Source organism: Myodes glareolus, chromosome 21, assembly GCF_982192425.1.
Source record: "Myodes glareolus chromosome 21, mMyoGla1.1, whole genome shotgun sequence".
Taxonomy (NCBI): Eukaryota; Metazoa; Chordata; class Mammalia; order Rodentia; family Cricetidae; genus Myodes; species Myodes glareolus.
In genome coordinates, this window is record NC_142046.1 from 55994721 (window position 1) to 56007015 (window position 12295).

General features: G+C 43.3%; 1 long non-coding RNA gene across 1 annotated transcript in view; it reads left to right on the forward strand.

Moving 5' to 3' along the window:
• The window catches only part of LOC146890386 (uncharacterized), a 150122-nt gene that overhangs the window by 93763 nt on the left and 44064 nt on the right, over positions 1-12295 (forward strand). The gene's annotated exons all lie outside the window — the stretch shown is intronic.

Here is a 12295-nt window from a genome sequence, read left to right on the forward strand (position 1 = left end):
GAATCTAAGATAATAGAATATACAGGTAGACACGGTGTGGAGTTTGATATAAAAATCCAAATCCTAAATCCTGGTGACTTAATTTCCTTTTTATAATGGTAGTTCCCTTGTGAGCTAGCTAAGTCTTCAGGGCAGCTGTCCCACATGCTGTGACATAGAGGTGCAGGCTATGTCTTTTAGGTTCAGCATCTCAGTACATGCTCTTCTTTGTACTGCGGCAGGAGAGACAAGGCTGGGTGTTGGGCCCTAACTCCTGACCGCCTCCGCTTGCACTCGCTGTCTCAGGGAATGTCCAGTTTGCTAAGTGGGTGTGCAAATGCAATGCACCTCATTCGGTATAAATATAAGTAGAACCAAAGGCACTAATTTACAGTTGTGTGATTCGTGGTACATCCTTTCTACACATCTAAAAGCAAAACAGCTTTGCTTGCCAAGATAACTCTCTCTTTCAAATCTTTTACGGATGACTTGTGTGAAAATAAGATTTTTTTGTTAAGACATTGTTTCATTATTTAGAGGAGAAGGGGTCTGTGACATATTTCACTCAGGCAGGAAGTGGGGTTTCACCTGAATGCGCTTGCTTACGGTGCTAGGCACCAGGGATTCTTTCAGTCTTCTGAGGAATTTGCAAGTCTCTGCCCTCCAAAAGGAAACCAGGAATGAGAGGCATTGTTCACAAAGACAATAGAATGAGAATGCTTTTCTCAAAAAATGAATAAGACTATTAAGTGAACCTCTTCTTTGTGTTGGGAAAAGGGATGCCAGGAGTTTGGCCCACAGCCAGGGAGCAAGGGTCCTTCCCAAAGAGCCCTTGGGGCCACCAACCATGTGGAGGAAGAAGTGGCGGGGGAGAGGAAGGCAGGCTGGAGTCTAGGACTTTGATTAGCACTTCAGTTCTTGCAGAAGCTTCTGGAGACCTTTGGGGAAGACCACATGTGTAGTTTATCTTCAGCTCAGTTTCTAAGAGGGAAGCAACAGATGCTGTTCATAAAATAGACGGGAATAAAAACCTAAGGAGATTCTAACGGAAGGCTACCTTTGGGCAGGTAAAGGTGGGGTCTCAAATTGTTGGCTATGATTGTAATCTTTAAGACTGCTAAGAATTGGGGTGTTGGAAGAGGAAGTTGAGGAGGACACTGGCCAGATAGTCCGCTAAAGCCAATACAGTGCCATCGTGGGGTTTGTTTCATGACAGAGAAAGAGATCTTCATCTTGGAAGCAAATGGAGAGCAATTGCAATAATATAGTCTGATTATAGGGACTTGGACCATGGTGATGCTAGAGATCGAATACTTGGCAACAAAGTCCAAGGAAGTTGGGCTCCCGCTGGTGGGAGTGAGAAAGTTATAGGCCAATTGGGTAACTTCCAGTTTTCATGCTTGGGAAACAGGATGGGTCCACATTCACTGGGAAAAAAGAGCAGTCCAACTATAGGTAAATAATGCGGCAGTTCTATGAATGGTGAATCTGAGCCCTTTGTGGCCTAGAACAGATATTCAATAATTAATCTTTTTGATTACATGCTTTTTCATTTCTTAGAAGAGAAATGCATTTTTCTAATATCTGGGACTCATCTACATTGTGCCGAGATATTCTGGATAATATTATAAATCTGCTAGAAATGAAAATAATAAAGGATCAATCCCCACTTAAATTTGTCTTCTATTAAGACTTGGAGGCAATCTTTGTCCTTCAGATCCCTCTGGCGTATCCTGTGGAGTAAGCTAGACCTCCTGGTTTTGACTCCTTAGACCACAGCTGAGTGTTTTCCAGACTCTGGATTCTGTTCCTGTACCTCATCCGTGAGTTACATTAGCACCTAGAGCCCCCACAGAACAGGGCTCTTCCCTCAGTTGGCCTCTCAGTTGCCACATGCGAAATCCCGCGATGCTGATGGTAGCATGTCTGACTTCCCAAAGCATGGTGGCAGTAAATGATGTCCCAAGGGAATGTGTGCTGTTGACGTGGGTACCGCCATGTCAAGGACCTCAGTGCCTCAGACCCCTAGGAGTGGCAGCACCTTCCTTAGGTGAGATTCAGAGGGATGGCAAGGCCTGCCTCAGGTCTGGGTGCAGACGTTAATAGTGTGTGCTGAGAATGTCCATAGGAGCTTTCTCCCCCGGGGGTTTCCAGTCTTGAGAGCACTCCCTTATAGACACTGGGCACAGTGAGATTAGCCAAGTCTGTCTCCTTGTTTAGCTTTGATAACCCCGCCTCCCTGTTTAGCTGTTTATAGTAAACACACTGAACTTCTGGGTGCTGTGGCTTCTCCATCAGAGAGCCCAGACCTACTGATCCCAGCCTTCCTTTGTCCACGTGTCTGCCCTCTCTTCATTCCCTTGATGCCCCAGTTAGGCCAATCCCTGGAGCTGTGTAAGAATATGGCGGTGAAGACGCTGCCTCTGGGATTCACAGGCAATCACTTTCTGTGGTTAGAAATTATTATGACTACCCAGGTCATGTCCATCAGTTAAATTAGAACTATCAAATATGTTCTTATTCTCCTCTCCCAAGCCCCAATGAGACATTGTCTCAGACAGCGTTTTCTAAAGGAATAGAGCCGGCAGAACACACACACGTATAACACAAAAGATGATTCATTGGCTTGGCATACATCATAGGGAGTGCATAACTCAACAGTGAGTGACGGCATTTTGGAGAAATGCTTGCTCCAGCCGGGCAACTGTGTACCTCAGCAGTCCCAGCCCAGCACTGAAGGCCTGGAAGTTCCATGAGCTTTCATTAGTAGTGAGTTCCTGTTGTAAGGCCGAAGGAGCTAGACTCAGATGTGTGTGGTCAAATGATAATGGAAGCAGCACTGGCGGATGCCATCCCTCAGGAAGGAAGTTTGCAGGTATGCACACGCTGACTTCCTCCATGGCCCCCTCTCATTCAGGCGGCCGGCCCACTGCCAACCCATTCAAAGGTACTACCACATTCAGGGCTGGTCTCTGCCCCCTCCTTCAGCCCAGACACTGTCATGCATGCCAGTCCTCTCTGACACACAGACACAGGGGTACATTTACTAGTCTGGATAAGACATCTCTTCATCCAGTCAAGTTGACAGCCAAGAACTATCACAGTGGCCAGGCGCCCTGTCTGGTACATTAAAAGCATTCAACGTTTGTGGATAAATTCGTGGTTTATGAGTATATTAAAAGGAGAGACCATTTTTAGAACGGGATCTTTCAGAGTCTGGAGGTGTACTTCAGTGGTAGAACATTCGCCCAGCATGCGTGAGGAACCTCAGTTGAATTCCCAGCCCTACACATAAAATAAATAAACACAGTTCTTATTGCCCTTTGAACCTTAATCCCACGGGCTTATTACTTCTTAACAACCTTCACACGGATGGTATATACACCTTCTCTGGTGAAAAATGCAAATACAATGTTTAGTTCCATTTCTTTTTTACTCTCTGGAAATATCTAACCTCATCATGTATCTATAACCAAGAATTCAACACACATGTGTCGAGGCAAAGGCTTCAACCTCGTTTGTGACACATCCTTCCCCAAGCAATGTGCTAATGGCACTTCTTACAGATGAGGAAAACAGAGCAGGAAGGAGAATAACATATATTTAATTAGAAACATTCCAATTTATTCTTAATTTAATTCAGCCATCCAACAGCCATGATTAGATTTGCATCATGATATATCTCCAATACTATCTGTTTTCATGAATGCAAACTTTCTCCAATATTGTTTTGATGGAGCCTGACATTTTAAAATATGTCCTATTGTCCTTTTCTGTGCAGTAGACCAAGCATGGAGTGTTCACTGCTATATCATTGTCACCGTGCTATCAGACCAGATGGCTACTTCATCATAGAATCAAGAATTAGGAATAATTTATGCTCTTCCTTGCTCTAGAATGTGAAAATAGGAAGCCGTTGCTGCATGCAAACCAGGAGGAACAGCTCACAGCAGCAGGCGCAGCCTCTGCAGAGGGCATTTGCACTGTGACTTTTTCGTCTACGGGATCTGAGCTGCCTTCCATGGAGCGCGGAACTCCGGGGCCACAGAGAAATTACGGAAGCACACAATGGACGCTTCACCTGCAGCCAAATGAAGCCGAGAGCACCTCTACATTAAGGAAAGCAAGTTGCCATGAAGCAGTTCTAAAATGGGATAGATCATATCTAACCTCCCATTGTTTCAAATTCAAGGATTTCTCCCTCCGTGGGGTGGGAGGGACCGTTGGCTTACTGTTCAGAGCAGTTGTTTTTGTGTCTGTGAACATTAACTGTTAGAAACGGAAGAGCTATTTATCCTCAGCTTGCTGAAGAGAACAGTGGAATTTTCTCTTTATTGGTCTATAAATAAGCAATCTGAACACACCCTTTATTGGGAGAAGAGCCACGGCAACTCATTACACACACCAACTGGCTCGCCGGGATCCCTTTATTTCATATTGCTGTAAGCGTGCAGACGGAGGCAGAGACAAAGGAAAGCCGCTCAAACTCTCACAAGTGTCGACACTGAAGATCAACCAATATCCTCTCAGTGAAGGGAAAATGTGTACAGAAGCATGAACATCTCTGTTGAGAGAAGCTAAGAGAGATGTCATTTAACACCACCTTAGAAGTGGCAAGTCCAAAGGCCACTGGTTTCTATGTCATAAAACCATTTATGATCAGCCAAGTTCTGTGGGGCATTTGGGCTTTGCCTGTATATCACCAAACCAACTGGTTAAGATGATGAAACACAAACAAGGACCTGTTCCAAAATTTCAGTTCGAATTCTGCAAGCCAGTGGTCTGCTTGCATCAATTTTTATATACCAATTTTCTGTGGTTGTGAACACACAGAAAAGCCATTGAAAACGCGTTAATGGCGTGGCCAGTAGAACCCACTCTTGCTATTGAAATCTATTTAACTTGCAAGTTTTAGCTTCTTGGTTAGACACCCCACAAAATAGACAGTCCTAGCAGGCAATCTTGTTGTGCAGCCAAATGAAAAGGGTGCCAATGCGAACAGGAGGAGAGACAGAAAACTTAGCAAATTGGAGACAAGAGTCAGCTGGCTCCCGTTCTGAGGAAGGCATTCTCTCTGCTTGTTCTCTGTGTGTAATATGAGCCTTACACTCACATTAATGATGATACCTCCTCCATCAATATCTTGGACTATTACCAGTGTCTGAGAGAAATTTTATTGGCTGCTGCAGTTCATTGAGAATTAATTGATATGACACACTTACTCTACATGAACTTGGGAGAAAAAAGTCTATCAAGTGAGTGATTTAATTCATTTTATGTTAATTATAAATTATGCCAGGAAACACCATTATGGATGGACTTGTTTCCAGCTCTCAAATTGCTTGTGTGAGCAGTTTGTACTACCGACACGCCGGATACTCTGACTTTGACCGACCAGCTTACACCTTAGGAGAGGCATTCATCTGGCCCTCCCGGTCCTGTTAGCAACATAGCGTTTCTTAAGCAAATTAAGCCAGGAGGAGGCAGCAAAATGACTCACTTATCTTTATTTGTAATTTAACCAACATTAAGAGAGACAACCTCCACATTGGGCTATTTAAAAATTTTTGCTCGCACTCTGTATATATTTCAATAATCCCCTAAGTGTTCGGAGAAACTGCGAGGGAAGAGGGTGGGGGCGGGGCCTCTGCCAAGTCAGATGGAAAATAGAAGATTATTTTAGAAGGAGCTCGTGAGGACCAGCCTGTGAAGGCGGCTTCCTGAAGGCTGCGGTTTTCATTTCCTGTGCCCTCCCGCCGATGAGCAGATTCTTCCCGATGCCCGTCTCAGCCTGCGAGGCTCATACTGTTATTAAAGGAAGCCCGTCAGCACCGGGTACTTGTTATTCAGGGGTAGAGCTCACATCATGGGGGATGGCATTTCTTCCCACTCGCGCTGGTCCACTGGTTCTAATAGCAACCTGGAGCTCCATTTCCCCCTTAAGAACATTGCATTTCATGTGGAATGTCAATTATTAAAATGCAGTGTCCCGTGTCTTACTTCTCACTAGATGAATTCATTTGCGAAACTTGCTAATTTATGCAAATGATCCTTAACCTGTAACTGCCTGGAATCTATTCCACTGTTTCTAGCTTTGAGTAGGTTTTGAGCGGAGATGGGGAAGGAAATCCATCACGGTGGAATCTGTCAGTTTGTAATCATTGTACTGACTTTTGAGTTGTTACCAAAGAAGTAGACCCTTTACAAATAGGTTAAAAGGGTGGTTTTAAGTGGAAGCCAGGCAACAGCTAAAGCTGAAAAAAAAATCTGGAAATTAGATTGAAGATGGAATTGAATGGAAAGATCTGATACCTGTTTCTGCTGACACCTCTGAGTAACGTGAGACACTAATGGCCTCTTCTCTCAAAACCAACTGGCTGATAGTCCAAACAGGATCCACCAGCTGCTAGTGGAGGCAGATTCATGAAAGGGGCAGACACATTTCTGCATTTTCGTGAATACAAAACACAAAAGGATCCGAATACTAATCTACATTTTTGTTCAGTTACATGAAAGGCAAGCAACTTTTTAGGGAGCGTGCGAAGAGACACGGTAGGTAGAAGGCTGAGGCAGGAGGATCATGAGTTGGAGGACAGTCCGGACTGCCTATTAAGATCCATTTCAGGGAAAAAAAAAAACAGTGTGGTGGTGGACTACTGTGTTTTCACACATCTGCATGTGTGCATGTAGACATGTGAGGGGCGGAGGGGCCTGCGCGGCATGTCTGCATTTGTGTCTGAGTCCACGCATGTCTCTCATATAAAGTTCCATGGCTCCTCTCCAGGCTGATTGGATTTTGTGTGTACTTGCACATCACCGGTACTCTTTTTAATTAACAGTTGGAAGAAGACATTCTGCAGTTTTTGCCCCCACTGGCCTTCACTTACTGTTACACACACTCCTCTTAATGAACAGCTGAAACAGCTGTCTGCAAACTTTGGAACTGCTTTCCTTTCTTTCCTCTTTTGAGATCAAGGGACGGATTCTGATTCCTGGCCTGAGTCTAAAATCACAGGACACAGGTTCTATCACCTTTGCTCAGTATTCTTTACCCCAACAAGTTTATGAAGGCCGGCTGTACATCAGACTAGCTGGAGAGAGCAACCCAGGGAAAAAGGTGTTGTATTGTGTGCTTCTGTGCCTATGTGCATGTGTGCACACCAATGTATGAGTGTGAGAAGGGGAGGGCAGGCTCACCCTGGACCATCAATGCGAGCTAGCCAGCATCCCTGCAAGCTTGTGCATCACTGATAAACTTGACTGTCCTCGCTCACCCTCCACTCACTGAGCATGACCTCTGACTTATCTAGGTGTACACATACGTGGTTATAAGCACACGGATGATCCACCCTTCCAGGTGCCGGAGTTTCCCTTCTTCAAGTGTCCTGGTAGGTGCAAAGTAGAAGGGGAAATTTGAGAATATTAGAATAGATTCTTTCAACTCTGTAGTGGATTCCGAATAGAGAGAAAAAGAATCTGCCTTGCTTGGGTAAAATGTGCACTTTACCACTTCAAGGACCCTTCCAAATTCCAAATTTTGTCAAGAGAGCCCCTGTTTAATCACTCACTTGCTCCTGTATCTTTCAGGATCATGTCTCTTTAAATCTACTGAGGAAGATATTCCTTCTGGCCCACAGGATGCCAAAATGACTCGATGATTTATCTACGCAGCGCTTGGCAGCCCATAGTCCAGATTGTGGCTGAAACTGAATTTTATGAGCCTTCCCCTAGTGAGTATATTTTAAAATTATATTAAAAATATATTTTTTTGCAAACCTCAGTAGTGTTTGGTCTCGCCTCAGGCCCTGACAACAGCGGCGAGGGGACTCGGGAATTAATATCACTAAGGGCCTAGCTGGGGAGATTTTTACTGTGAGGACTTCCATTGGCTGTTGAGTTTTCAGTAGGAGAAGGAAAACAATACTATTCTAACCCAAATGCATTGGTGGTGAATGAGACCCTTTCTATTTGTAACAATTTACCTGGTCATTCAACAATTCTTCATGGTGCTTCTTAGAATATCCTGGGGAGTCATTTTCAGCATGGGGAGCTGCAATTTAAAAAAAAAAAAGACAAAACACCATCCTGTCTCTCCTGAAACAGACATCTCTGAGAAAGAAAGGAGATGTTAAGTAAATACTGTTTTCACATCTCTCTCTCTCTCTCTCTCTCTCTCTCTCTCTCTCTCACACACACACACACACACACACACACACACACACACACACACACCCAGGGACCCAGGGACCCAGGGACCCAGAGACTGGACCTGGGATCTGTCTTAGAAGATGCTTGCTTTAATGGGTACTTCTCTAAGACTAGGTCTGAATACTGGAAAATCTGGTAAGACAGTTTCCTAGACAGTTTCAGTCTGGCAAACTCCAGGTGAAGAGGAGCGCATGTTGTAAAGCTCAAGCGAGAAGGGTTTAGAGCAGAACTCAGGAGTTGAAGGCACAAAGATTCAGACTGCGGGCTCTGGAAAGAGCTGTGCAGGTCAACATTGTCCGTCTAAGCTCCTTGGAACCAATGCTTTATTACTGAAAGAGCCTCAGGCCTCTGTCATTCAGAATAAGGGTGCCAGGGAAAGAAGAGGTTTACCCATGAATGACAGGGATGAGAGTCCATCATCCTGCTTAGTCCTGACTGACAACAGTTTGTAGGTCATTATCTCTCTTCTTGCTTGTTTGGTTTGGGTTTCTAGTCTAATCCACTCTTTTACATCATTTGTTTTCTATAGCAATTATGTAAAGCATTGCAGTAACTGAAGAATAACTATCATAAATGATGGTAAATTTGATCTCTTTACCAGCTAGCCATTTTCTTAAAAAATGCAGATACTTCACCATTTTAAAGGAAGTCATTTTTTGAGATTAAAATTATATTACGCCTCTTGCGAGTTGAAAATTTCTGTTAGTCCATTACTTTTTTCTCAAGTTTTGACTGTTTTTATGCCTAGTCTTCAAACTGAAGTCATGCCTTTAAAGTATTAAAAAGAAGGAAAAGAATAGTAAAATACATGGTTGGGCATTGAGGAGGAGCTGGGGAAGATGGCTCAACTGTTAAAAGTACTTCTTGCTTTTCCAGCTCTCAGGAGATCCTGCATCTGACCTCCGCAGGCACTTACACACGTGTGTGTTCCCACACAGAGACATGAACACATACACATATAATTAAAATAAAATGAATATTTGGCAAAAAAAAATCCTATGCGGATAGAGAAGGCGTTCACATTGATCTACCTAGCCGACTGCTCAAAGCTGCAGTTTTCTGAGCAGCCAAGGAGAGGATGAACTCAAGTCCAAAGACACTTTCTGGTTCTGATTGCTAACACAGAGAGCTAAATCTGACTGCATTCAATTCTAACGAGTGAAGGTCAACAGGAGCCTGGTACTGAGTCTAGATCAGAGGAGCTGAGGGTCCTTTTTGTTTCTGCTAAAAATAATAACCAAAGACAAATGCTACTAACCATTAGAACTCTGTAGACGCTCTGTTGACCATGGAACAAAGACTTTGTCATTCAACTTAAACTCACTTAAATCATTTCAATAGCCCTTGTAAACACACAAAGGCCTCTTTTCAAAACACAAAATTTCAGGAAAAAATTTTACGCATAGAGGAAGAGATGTGATTATTACCATGTAATGGTAATTCAAGTGTCAAAAGCATTTTACTTAATTTGGTGGGTGCAGGAAATATACAAGGATATTGCATAAAACATGAAAAATAGATACTTGCCTGCCTACTGAGTATTCAATCAATCATAAATTCAAGGAAGACCCTAAACACTGAAATTCATGTGGTTTATTATGGTAAACTTTTGAATGGTCATCTTTTATTTTGCGATTTTATTTATTTATTTTTTTTATATGTATGAGCATTTGCTTGAGAGTGTGTCTCTATACCACGTGCATGCAGTACCCGCAGAAACCAGAAGAGGGTACTGGATCACTTAGGACTGGAGTTACAGATGGTTGTGAGCTGCCATGTGGTTGCTGGGCATTGAACCTGGGTCCTCTGAAAGAGCAGCCAGTGATCTTAATAACTGAAACATCTCTCCAGCCACCAGTCAGTGGTTTCCTTTTATAAAGACAGTATTGCTGGGCTAAAGATGAAGCTTAGTGGTAGAGCATTTGCTTAACACATGCAAAACCTTAGGTTCAATTCCCAGTATAAAAATAAATCCCCACAAAAAAAGAGATAATTTTTCTACAACAAACTCAAGGATCAGGCCTTTTAATAGAGATTTCTTTAAAAAGTATGTCTATGTTCCAGTGAAGGCCCCTGAAAGTAAATTTAAATGAGAATCATAGTAATTTTGTGACCTAAAAGTATTCTGATGGGAAGGTTCAACTCCGCTGGTGCCCCCCGGGTTAGGTCCACAGCTAAGATTTTTGCTGATCTCTTGGGAGAGCTTGACTATAAAGAAACACACCACGGAGAATGCGGAAGACCTTGCTTGTTCATCTCTAGGCAGTCGAGTAGTGCTTCCAAGATGATGACAGATTCTGGGCTTCATGGATGCTGTGGGTCACACTCGGGGGCTGTGGGCAGCTTCATCTGCCTCCCACAAGCCGGCTGCCTAACTCACTTTATATCCGGGCCCCTTGAAACAATTTTCTTCCTTTCTTCTTTAAAAAAATATTTATCTTTATTCTTTGAGAGTTTCAGACATGTGGATAATGTTTTTTTTTGGTTTTTTGTTTTTTTGGTGTCCTTCTCACCCCCACTCCCCGTCTCATCCCCCCACCTCTTCCACTGAAACTTTTCCGCAGTAAGCTCATGATCTCATGAGTCTACACAGGGTTTCCCACGTAAGAGAGGTCAGAGGGTGACCACAGGAGCGTGGGACTTTACACGGCCTTACTTACGTGGCCTTAAACCTCTGAGGGTGTTTACCCTTCCCTCTGGGACCACACTGAATTATTCTCATCCCTTCTACAGGATGGCTGGTTTCTTCAGTCAGGATAGAGAGTTCTAAGTCAAGTTTCTGCAGAGACAAATTTCTCAGCAGGTCAAACCATGGGATTAAGGGGAATCTCTACTCTGGGAACCAACTAAATCTAGATTTGAATCTTAAACTTCCAGCGTTTTGCTTTAAGTTGGGCAGTTATTATACTATTTGAGCATCAGCTTCCTTATTTGAGGAGTAATGGTGTCTATAGAACACGGTAAGCATTAAATGAAGAAACAGTACCTGGCATCCAGTAAGGGCTCAGAAGTACAAGCTCCCTTACTCCTTGGCACTTAACAACCCTGCCCTGTAAATCTGTCTTCATCGCACGCATCACTTCAAGTCACAAATATGCAGAGTTGGTTTTACAAGCCAGCTTCATCTGACTGCATATTTTATCTAAAGTTTCTGAACACGTAGCTAGCATCATGAAGCAACCCTCTGGTGCTATTTTGAATTTCTTTTTTTCTTCTTGCTTATTGATTTTCCTTCAAGACAGGGCTTTACTGTGAAGCATAGACTTACCTCAAATCCATGATCCTTTCACCTCAGTGTGCCTGGTGTTGCTATCTGTGACATTTTTAAGACTTCTGTCTGAATGGAAAGGGACAAAGTAGTGTTCATCTCCCTGGCTAGTCTGAAGTCAAACCCACTCACCTTATCACACAAAGCAGTGGATAATGGAGGATGGGGCCTCCATATACGATCCTCCAAAGGGAGACTAAAATCCACTATGGTAGCTCAGACCAAGCTCTTGGATCTTTGGCATACTAAAGTTACAATTCATAAAGTGAACACTTTGGAGTGAATGGCTGCTGAGTTCTGGTGCTAATACTACTGAAAATAACCAAATTCCTTTCATTCGTCCCTTATTTTCCCATTTGGGCTAGCCTTGTCACATTCACAGAGATAAGGGTTTCCTTCCATTTAATTAAGGCACCGTCTGGAAAGCAGGATTCTGAGTGAACTTGGTTATTCCTAGCACAGCCTCCTTCTCCAACAGCTATCCAGACAGGATGAGTGTTGCCCCTTCAAAAGTTATACAGTGGAACTGGGGGAAGTTATAGGTAATCCCTCCTTCCAAACTAGCTTGAAATAAAAATTAAATGGGCCTTGAGCGTTTGTGAATTGCAGTGTTTCATTGGGCCCACGAAACGCTAAGTGGAGCTCAGAAACAGGGTGTTAATTCAGGCCTAATCATTTAATTCCCCTCTGTTATGTGCTGTATTTATTGCCCTCCTGGATCTGTTTTCTATGGCCTGATAAAGAGAGTGAATCTCTGACGCTCAGTCAGGGACCGTTTTATTTATATCGTTAGTTAGTCCAATAAAAGCCCCGGCTTCAGATTCCTGCTGTTATTTTCGG